The sequence below is a fragment of the Triticum dicoccoides genome, chromosome 7A, assembly GCF_002162155.2.
Source record: "Triticum dicoccoides isolate Atlit2015 ecotype Zavitan chromosome 7A, WEW_v2.0, whole genome shotgun sequence".
NCBI classification, from domain to species: Eukaryota; Viridiplantae; Streptophyta; class Magnoliopsida; order Poales; family Poaceae; genus Triticum; species Triticum dicoccoides.
In genome coordinates, this window is record NC_041392.1 from 565,927,196 (window position 1) to 565,937,907 (window position 10,712).

General features: G+C 43.1%; 1 pseudogene; it reads left to right on the forward strand.

The window, feature by feature from the left end:
- Window positions 1–3,651, forward strand: part of LOC119329619 — an 8,661-nt pseudogene extending 5,010 nt beyond the window's left edge.
- Window positions 3,652–10,712: the final 7,061 nt, after the last annotated feature.

A 10,712-nucleotide genomic window follows, 5' to 3' on the forward strand; every position in this document is an offset into this window, starting at 1 on the left:
TGTACTCTTGAGGGGTTGCCATTTGCCACCGTAGTATGGTAGTTCAGTGTAGAAGTTTATCGTCTGGTGATTTAGTGTAGGCTCTGTGCATACATGAATGTTGTGACTTCTCATTACTGCATGGGAGCTTCATGATGTGTGTCACCTATCTGGGATGCTGTCGTACTGGTAATCGGTGGGCAGACGGATTAGAGAGTTTTTATACTAAGATACCGAAGTTAGCTACACCTTAACTTTGTGATAATTAGGAGTGAAGGGGGATATATAGTCATGTGGTTGGTGGCGATACGAAGAAAGGAAAATATGCCGTTGCATGATGCAAGAGTGAGCGGTGTAAAGAGATTCTGATTCAATGAGCAGTTAAGCACTTGTCAGGACGGATGGTTTTAATCAATGAAATACCATGGGAGGTTGATTACGCTATAAACTAGTTAGAGTTACAAAAAGTTTCAGTTCGTTGGTTCAAAGGAATGGGAGATTGAAACATAGATTTTTGACATGCTTGTTGTTTCACTGCATCCTTTTCAGTGCTGCAAGTACCCACTTCCAAAACAAGAAAAGTAGACAATAAGACCAAGGGGATTCTATGTACATAACTGCTGTCTTCTTAGTCCTCTGGATTCTGAAATCCCTCTTAATCATTCAGTGCATAGAAGGATTAAATTCAAATGTCGGATAATCTGGCAAGTGAAATTTAACTCTGTATAACTCGTAATTGGATAGCTTAGGTACTCAATATTGCTTGGATAAGTTTTAATGTAACTTGCATTCTTTCAGGAATAAGTTTTTTCCATGACATGTAATAGTGGTTATAATGCTCTCATTTTGATACAGTTTGTATCTGCAAACTAACTTTCTTAATATGCTTCAGACTCTTGAAATGTTAGAAAAGAAGGAAAATTTACTAATGAAGAAGGCGAATCTTGAAGTTGAGAAGGCAAAGGCGTTCACCAAAGCCAAGAACAAAAAAGGTATCCTATATCAGCTTCAAGAAATATATTGATCTTCCAGGACAACTTCCTCAAAACTCTCTGTTTTTTCATTCTTTTTGGGCTATTGCTGTGATGTTCTATTCATTTAATTGGAATGATCGTATCTTCATAAGCATGTACATTTAATTTGCCCCCTTCTGCTGCTATCCTGCTATTTTGTCTTTTATTTTCCCAGTTTCCTACTATTAGATTGTCTGGTCAGTCATGATGCTAGTCTTCATACTTAGTTACCTCACTCCTTACCAGTTACTACCATTTGATTAATTCCTTCAATTATTTATTACTCCCTCCGATCCAAAATAATTGCCGCAGTTTTGAACTGGGGTTAGTTCAAAACTGCGTCACTTATTATGCATCTGAGGTAGTATAGACTTACATTTTTCTTTGAAGATGAAAACACACCTATAATTGTTTTTCTAGACTATTTTTGACGAGTTAGCTACTACAGTACTTCTAAATAATGTTTCTGTGCTTTTCAGTTTTTTTTCTACTACCTTTTCAATGTTGGTGCAAAAATGCACCAGCTATGCCTGTTGACTGTTGTGCTGCTAATGACCTACCTAGAAAATATTATTCCTTCCTACAATTCCATGTATGCTCTGGATATTGTCGAAAACACATATTCGTCTTTCCTTTTTCATTCAGCCATTTATGATATCTGCTGCATACTGTGTAGTGTTGCCGCATGGCACGATTTTTCTTTCTTCCAAAGCTAATGAATTCTGGTACAGAGAATGGATTAACTAATAGCTATGATTTTTCTTTTCTTTGTCAGCTGCAATACAATGTCTGAAGAGGAAGAGATTATATGAGCAACAGGTGGAGCAGCTTGGGAATTTCCAATTGAGGATTCATGATCAGGTGAAGTCTCAAAGGACAATGTAGTTTGATTTTCCTTCTAGAGTTCTAGGTCTTATTAGTCAGATAGTCTGATTTAATATTCACCATATTACTTTCTATGGCTTTTCTTATTGCAGATGATAATGCTGGAAGGTGCAAAAGCTACAACAGAGACTGTGGATGCATTGAGAACCGGAGCATCAGCAATGAAAGCTATGCACAAATCAACGTATGTAACAATAAGTATTACTTCTCATGAAGTCAAATATCTTGCATCTGAGTTATTTAATTATCTTTTGTTTCTAAATCAACTGTTTTTTATTAGTACTTTGCTAACAGGTAACATTTGCTGGTAGCTTAGGTAGCACATTCTGTTAGATTGGACTTATCATCTTATTTTGTACTTCCAGTGAATTTCATCTAATTTCTTGCTTATTGGCTTAAATGGTGGAGTACAACAATGCAGGTTTAGTGACTTAACAGATGATTTTTTTTAATATAGGTGGTACAATAATAAATGTTTAGTGCAAACGAGTCTTTAAAGAGCTTGCATGGTAGAAGTTAAGAGTTTATGTCCACTTAAACGCTGACAATTTGTTGTTTCATAGATTAAAATTTATACAGAACACCATAGAATACATGCAGCTTCATATGCTCCCAAGTTTTTGCATCAATAGCAAATAAATATTATATGCAGTAGTAGGATTCTGCAAGGCTTTCAGTAGAAGAAGAACACAGCATACATGTCAGATTGCTAATGCTTTTCGTTGTAATAGGAGTGCCTAAAAGCTGGTCAGTTTAAATAAAGTTTCAAGTATTACAATTGTTGTCATTGAGCAATAGGGATGGAATGCTTTTACACCTCTCTTTTGCTTCTTTTATTTTAGCGATTGCTTCTCGGTCCGCAGATACGGCGTATAATTTTATTTGTTTCTCGAGTCTCATCATATACGTGTGTTTCTTTTCCAGAAATATTGATGATGTTGACAAAACCATGGACGAAATTAATGACAACATGGAGAACATGCGGCAGATCCAGGATCTACTATCTGCGCCTATGGGAGCAGCAAGTGATTTCGATGAAGTATGTCTCTCTGTCTCTTATCTCTCAGATGTGCATGCATTCACCAAACCAAATAAATCTAACCTCTTACTGCATTGGATAGGATGAGCTGGAAGCTGAACTTGCGGATTTGGAGGGCGAGGAGTTGGAGGCACAGCTACTAGCACCTACCACAAGTGCTCCTATGACTGCTCCAGCGCGTGTACCTCAGCAGTCGAGTCGGCCCACTGCGCAGAGCAGTAAAACTGAAGACGATGAGCTGGCAGCTTTACAAGCTGAGATGGCTATGTAATTAGGTACTTGCCCATCTTTTATTCTTTGAATCAGGGTCAAACTGTTGTTTTGTCTCATACAGCAAACATGCAAATTAAACCACTCTCAAGGAGCGCAAAGCACGAAAACTGTAATTTTGGTGAAATTACTTTACATGGTTGTTACAACTATGTGTCTGTGCCTCAAATCTGTCATTAATTAACAGGATCTTTATATCGCAGTTTGCAGGACTTGGCGTGGTCATGTTTAGAGACCAGATTGTGCAAATATATTTGGGACCACGGTATTTTCATGGAGGTCTTCCTGGGAAGACGTCAGAAGTACACACAGAAACTAGTTGCATCTCACCCTGATGGTCTCTTATGTATATCTTATCATGTTACTTTTGTAATCAAACATCTAAGATGCGCTGTCGAGCGCATTATCAGCTAATAAAGGGCATCTGCCATCATTGTATATTTCTATATAAAGTGAGTTTGTTGACCGACCACTCAACTTTTATTTCCTACTACTAGCTAGCCTGTGCGTTGGAACGGGGGCACACACATTTTAGTTGTTCGCGTCAGTTGTGTATCACATATACCTATTACCCACTATCTCTGCCTCCCTTGTCCAATCTTACCACCTACGTCAATGGCTCATCCGGTCACAATATCCCTTGCATTGCTGTTCACACACATTATATATAATTGTGCAGTTGTGTACATGTGAAAATTACAAAAAAGGGGGAAATATCGTACGTGAAAATTGTGTATATGGTCGTCGATATCCATCTAGCCTAGGGCTTACATCACTCATAAGAAGATTTAGTACTATCAAATAATATATACAATACCCAAGAAAAGGCTAGGTTTTCTCTGTCTTCCGCCGCTGCCGTCGCCGGTCCGTCTCGTCTCCGGTGGCCTTAGGGCCATGGCGGCGCGGTGGACCCTGGTCCTTACCGACGGGAGGGCTAGGCTCCGTCTTTAGATGTTCCTTCGAGTTTTGTTAGGGTTGTGTCCCACTTAGGAAGACGAGACGGCGGCGGCTCCCTAAAGATGGAGTAAGGTTCTCTCCATCTAGTCCCCGTTTTGGTGGTGCGTCTAGTATTGTCGGTGGACATGTGGAGGTGTGCTTCCGGCGGGTCTGTCTTTTGGTGGATTTGTTCAGATTTTGTCGTAGTTCGCCTATGTTCGTGTGTCTGTGTCTTCACGTTGGATTACAAAATAATCGTATCTCAAAACCGAGTATAATTTAATATATCTAGTAATTTCAATTGCATCTGATCGATCTTGTTTTTTTTAAATATAATAGACAAACTTGAGAATGTTTTTTATCGAAAAAAAAGAAACCCTTGAGAATGTCTGACTAACTGAAATTGTAAGACGCGGGTAGAAGCAAGCAACCGGAGACATCCCAGCCGTCGATGCTTATTGTTGGAGACCCGGATAACTGAACTTAACGACACATATAGGGTTTCAGTGAACACCTCGCGGCATTCAGAGAAACGCACCTAGCTCTCTGGTAGGCAACTCACGACGGAGCAGGACCTACACCTGGCTCTCTGGTAGGCAACTCGTGACGAAGCAGGACGAAGACACTAACAAAACTCTTTTCCCCCCCGGGAAAACACTAACAAAACTCAGATGAAAAAGAAGGGGAAACGCACGCATCAGCGCAGGATGGACACCAGGGATGCAAATTTGAAATTTTAGGTAAACCTACTTAGTTCAACCAAATGGACTCAATAACTCTTTAAAGTTCGAATTATGCAAAATTTGTTCAGCTGGTTGAACTAAATAGGATCGGAGGGTATCTAAATATTTAAATTTGCATCCCTAATGGACACATCAAGGACGATCGGACGGGCTGACGAGCTAAGAGCATCTCCACCCGTTCGGTCCCAGGACGTTGAAAAAGCGCCCTCTGGGGCCGAATCGGCGTTTACTTTCAGCGTGGGAGCGATTGCGTTTCCAGTCATCGTCCCCAGGTCTCCCCCAAATCGGCGCAAACTCAACGATTTGATTCAAATTTGTACAAACACGTCACAACTCGACGATTTCATTCAAAATTGTACAAAAAAATAGAAAACAAACTACACCTACTACGCCGCTGCTGCCCGCCTTCTACATGCTGAGGAGCCTGTAGAACTGGGTGTAGTCGCCGCCGCCGTCGTCGTCGTTGTCGTCGCCGCCGCCATCCTGCGTCCGGAGCCGTCGTCGCCAACGCAATCAAGAAAGGTGGTCCTACTTGAGGAAGTCAAGATCGTCTATATCTAGCTCAAGTGGACTTTGTGCGAGGCAAAGGTTTGTCCTTGATAGGTTTTCTATTTTACCGGTCTCATGGTGGTAGTTTGGAGACCGGGTTATAGGATCGTTTGTCGTACTATCAAGGGGGGCTCTCAAGTGAGTAGCTTGATCGTATCGTTCGTAGAGAGCTCAAACCATTGCATGCTTGCATCATCTTTCTTGGTTCTTGTTTAGTTTTCTCCTTGTGAGATTTGGAGCTTATGGTTATCTTCTTGACAAGCTCGAGTTCATTGAAAACGGAGTTCACATGCTTTTTCTATTGCATTTTTGGTGTTGGAGGTTTTATCAGTCTTTTTCGAGGAAGGGTTCTCACTATTTTCTTATGGGCCTTTTCTAATTTGTTTTTTTTATTTCTATCAAGTTTGTGTTAGCCTTGTCGCTAGCTTTCCAACAAACTTGGTTTCATTGAATTCGGAGTCCGTTTGCACAAGTTGTGTCAGTTTTGGTGTCCTTAAGAAGGCTGTAGCGGTACTACCGCCCATGGGAGCGGTACTACCGCGGCTACTTCCGTGACTACTTCCGCTCCGGACCAAAAAATCGTCATAAGTCCAACGGTGGTAGGCACGGATGTAATTTTTTAGTACCGCTCGTAAGCAGTAGTACTGCTACCCTTAGCGGTAGTACCGCTACCCAATTGAAAGAACGAGGATGTCACCTAGAGGGGGGGTGTTCGGAGCTCAATCATTATGGTGTAAAGCTCCGAAAAAGCGTCGGGGTCTCCAATTAGGTTGTGGAGATCACCCCGAGCAATTTGACGGGTACTGGTGACCGCCCCCAAGGGTTGCCAAAGTGTACGGGTTCGGTGACCGCCCCCAAGGGTTGCCATTTGTACGGGTTCGATGACCACCCTCAAGGGTCCCTTAGTGGAATCACTGTTGGGGAACGTTGCAGAAAATTAAAATTTTTCCTACGGTTTCACCAAGATCCATCTATGAGTTCATCTAAGCAACGAGTCAAGGGGAAGAGTTTGCATCTACATACCACTTGTAGATCGAGTGCGGAAGCGTTCAAGGGGATGGTGATGATGGAGTCGTACTCGTCGTGATTCGGATCACCGATGACCAAGTGCTGAACGGACAGCACCTCCGCGTTCAACACACGTACGGACGGTCGACGTCTCCTCCGTCTTGATCCAGCAAGGAGGAAGGAGAGGTTGAGGAAGGCAGCTCCAAGGGCAGCATGACGGCGTGGTGCAGTTGGTGCAGCAGTATTCCGACAGAGCTTCGCCGAGCACGTACGGAGGAGGAGAGGTGTTGGGGAGGGGAGGGGCTGCGCCTTGAGTTGTGGTGTACAGCAGCCCTCCCCTCACCCCTCTATATATAGGAGGAGAGGGGCAAGGGGGCCGGCCCTCTAGGGGAAACCCTAGAGGGGGGCGGCGGCCAAAGGGTGGGGGGCTTGCCCCCCAAGCAAGGGGGGTGCGCCCCCTTTAGGGTTTCCCCCCCAACCCTAGGCGCATGGGCCCAAAGGGGGGGGGGGCGCCAAGCCCACTAGGGGCTGGCTGCTATCCCTACGCAGCCCAAGTGGCCCCCCGAGAGGGGTGATCCCTCCCGGTGGACCCCCGGAACCTTTCCGGTGGTCCCGGTACAATACCGGTATGACCCCGAAACTTTCCGGTGCCCGTTTAACAACTTCCCATATATAAAACTTTACCTCCGGACCATTCCGGGACTCCTCGTGATGTCCGGGATCTCATCCGGGACTCCGAACAACATTTGGTAATCACATACTTGTCTTCCTGATAACCCTAGCGTCACCGAACCTTAAGTGTGTAGACCCTACGGGTTCGGGAGACATGCAGACATGACCGAGACTCTCCGGTCAATAACCAACAGCGGGATCTGGATACCCATGTTGGCTCCCACATGCTCCTCGATGAAGTCATCGGATGAACCACGATGTCGAGGATTCGATCAAACCCCGTATACAATTCCCTTTGTCAATCGGTACGTTACTTGCCCGAGACCCGATCGTCGGTATCCCAATACCTTGTTCAGTCTCGTTACCGGCAAGTCACTTTACTCGTACCGTAATGCATGATCCCGTGACCAAACACTTGGTCACCTTGAGCTCATTATGATGATGCATTACCGAGTGGGCCCAGAGATACCTCTTCGTCATACGGAGTGACAAATCCCAGTCTCGATCCGTGTCAACCCAACAGACACTTTCGGAGATACCTGTAATGCACCTTTATAGTCACCCAGTTATGTTGTGACGTTTGGTACACCCAAAGCACTCCTACGGTATCCGGGAGTTACACGATCTCATGGTCGAAGGAAGAGATACTTGACATTGGAAAAGCTCTAGCAAACGAACTAACCGACCTTTGTGCTATGCTTAAGATTGGGTCTTGTCCATCACATCATTCTCCTAATGATGTGATCCCGTTATCAACGACATCCAATGTCCATAGCCAGGAAAACATGACTATCTGTTGATCACAACGAGCTAGTCAACTAGAGGCTCACTAGGGACATATTGAGGTCTATGTATTCACACGTGTATTACGATTTCCGGATAATACAGTTATAGCATGAATAAAAGACTATTATCATGAACAAAGAAATATAATAATAATACTTTTATTATTGCCTCTAGGGCATATTTCCAACAATCACGACATCTTGCATTGTGCGAGGGCGTGAGGAGATTACGGTGGCCCTAGTGGCTTCTTGGGGAGCATTGTGCCTCCACATTGCTCCAAACGGAGATTAGTATCCGCAAGGGTGTGAACTTCGGGATACATCGTCGTCTCCGCGTGCCTCGGTTATCTCTTACCCGAGCCCTTTACTTATGCACTTTAATTTGTGATGGCCATATTGTTTCTTGTCATATATCTTGCTATCACTTTGTTGTTTATCTTGCTTAGCATAAGTTGTTGGTGCACATAGGTGAGCCTAGTTGTTGTAGGTTTTGTACTTGACAAATTAACTGCTAGGTTTATTCCGCATTTGTTCAAGCCTAAACCGTAATTATTTTAAAGCGCCTATTCACCCCCCCCCCTCTAGGCGACATCCTCGTTCTTTCAATTGGTATCAAAGCCTTGTCTCTTGTGTTTAGGCTTAACCGCCTAGAGAGTAAAGATGTCGACTAGGGGATTAGGATTCTCTAACACTCTTAGTTTCGATGGCACAAATTTTGATGTTTGGGTAATTCACATGCTTAATCTCTTTAGGGTCATGGACCCAAATTTAGAGAGAATTGTAGATATGAGTTTTTTCTCCTCCAAAGGACCCCCAAAGATTATCTTTAGAGGATGAGGAAAATATTATCTCAATGCTCAAGCTTCTAATGTGCTTTTTGATGCTTTGAGCAATGTAGTTATATTTCAACTCATGCCGTTCCGGGATGCTCATGAGTTGTGGACAAAGCTTCAAGATACATATGGCGTGTCCAAGTTTTGTGGGGATGATTGTTCTCCCTCCACCTCCGACCGTGTTGTGTTCTCAACTTCTTCTACTTCACCTACATGTGGTTTGCCACAAGGTAATGACGTGGTGAGTAGTGGTGTTCATTGCAATGATGATAGTGGGCTTAGTGTTGATAATCCTTCATCACTTTCTTATTGCAATGCTTCATCTTTGGACTTTAGCACTTCGAGCACTCCAAATGTTTCACATGCTTGTGTTGATAGTCCTTGCATATCTTGTAGAAATTGCTTGACTAAATCTCATGATGATATGCTTACTATGTCTTGTTGCCATGATAAAAATGCATCTATTTCCTAGAATTGTTGTGCTAACAATGTAGAGGAAACCCAACACCCCATGGAACAAGATGTGGTCTTGAATGGTGCTTCAAGGGATCCTACATCATCATCTATTGCAGTTTGCCTTATGGCCAGGGCTTCAAAGGCACCTCCCACTTTGAATACCAATATATCTTGTGATGATATTAATGATGGCAAGAATGATGATGATGTTGATTATGATGAAGAGAATGATAATGTTGCCTCCTTAAAAATTAAGGGGGAAATGATTTTTAAAACTCTTCTTAAGAATAAAATTGCTCGTTCCAACTTCATGGAAATCATGTCTATTGCTATTGAGGGCAAGAAATATATTGATGAGTTGGAATCTCGCCTTGAGGAGCATGAGGTCATCATTGATAAAATAGAAGGTCATGAGCTTGATTACGCTAATGAGATTACGGACCTCTCCCAAGCTCTCAAACTTGAACAAACCGCCAAGGAATCTCTTGAGGAGACTTTTGCTCTAGAATTATCTAGAGTGAAGGAATCTCATGATAGAGCTCTTGAGGTGGCCAATGTTTTTGAAACTAAAAATAAGAAGCTTGAAGTTGCGCATGCTAAACTCCTTGAGGACTTTAGGCACCTCGAAAATGGCTCAAGGGTCATTAAGAGTGAGCTCATCAAACTCACCGAGTCTCATGCTCAACTTAAAGCTTCATATTCTAAAGAGCTTGCCAAGTTTCCTTCTCCTCTTGCTATTATTGATGATGCTTGTGCTATGTGACGCCCGGATAATTAAGCTACAGTAAATCCCTGTTAATGATGCCACGTCACCTCTGTCACTGTAGTTAGTCTCGAGTTAGATCAAAACTGATTCATATTCAAAATTAAATTAATGTCAAACAATTAAAGTTTTCAAAAGTCAAATCTAAAATGTTTAAAGTGTAGCAAATAAATCATAGATGATTATGATGGTGGATCCAAATTAACATGCAATGATTAAATGCACTAGATAATAGGAACCGTCGCTGAAACAATTATTTAAACGTCTCTTAAATAATTAAATTATTAAAAACTACTTTTTATAACTACAAGAATAATTGTGGCGGTATATAATTACTATTAGTAATTTAGGTGCTAACTATATGTTTTACAAAACTAAAAAAATTAAGGAAATAAAATAAAACAGAAAGGGAAATAAAAGAACAAAAATAAAATACAAAAAAAAAGATAAAAGAGAAGCCCCCCACCCCTGCGTTGGGCCATGGCCCAGATGGCCTCGGGGCCAATTAGGCCGGCCCAGCCGGCTCCTATAACACCCCTGGGGTGACCAAATCCTAGCCCAACCGAACCCCACTTTCCCCCACGATCCCCCACTCCTCTCGATTGCCCTCTCTTGCTCGCCCCCCGATCTGGATCGGGGCCGCACGACCCCGTCGGTCACCGTCGCCCCGCTTCTACCTCGCCGACACCCCTTCCTCGTCGTCGCCTGCTCGTCCTCCTCCCAGCTGGATCGCCCCAAGCACGGAGCCGCTCGACCCCGACGCCGGCAGCTTCCCCGAACG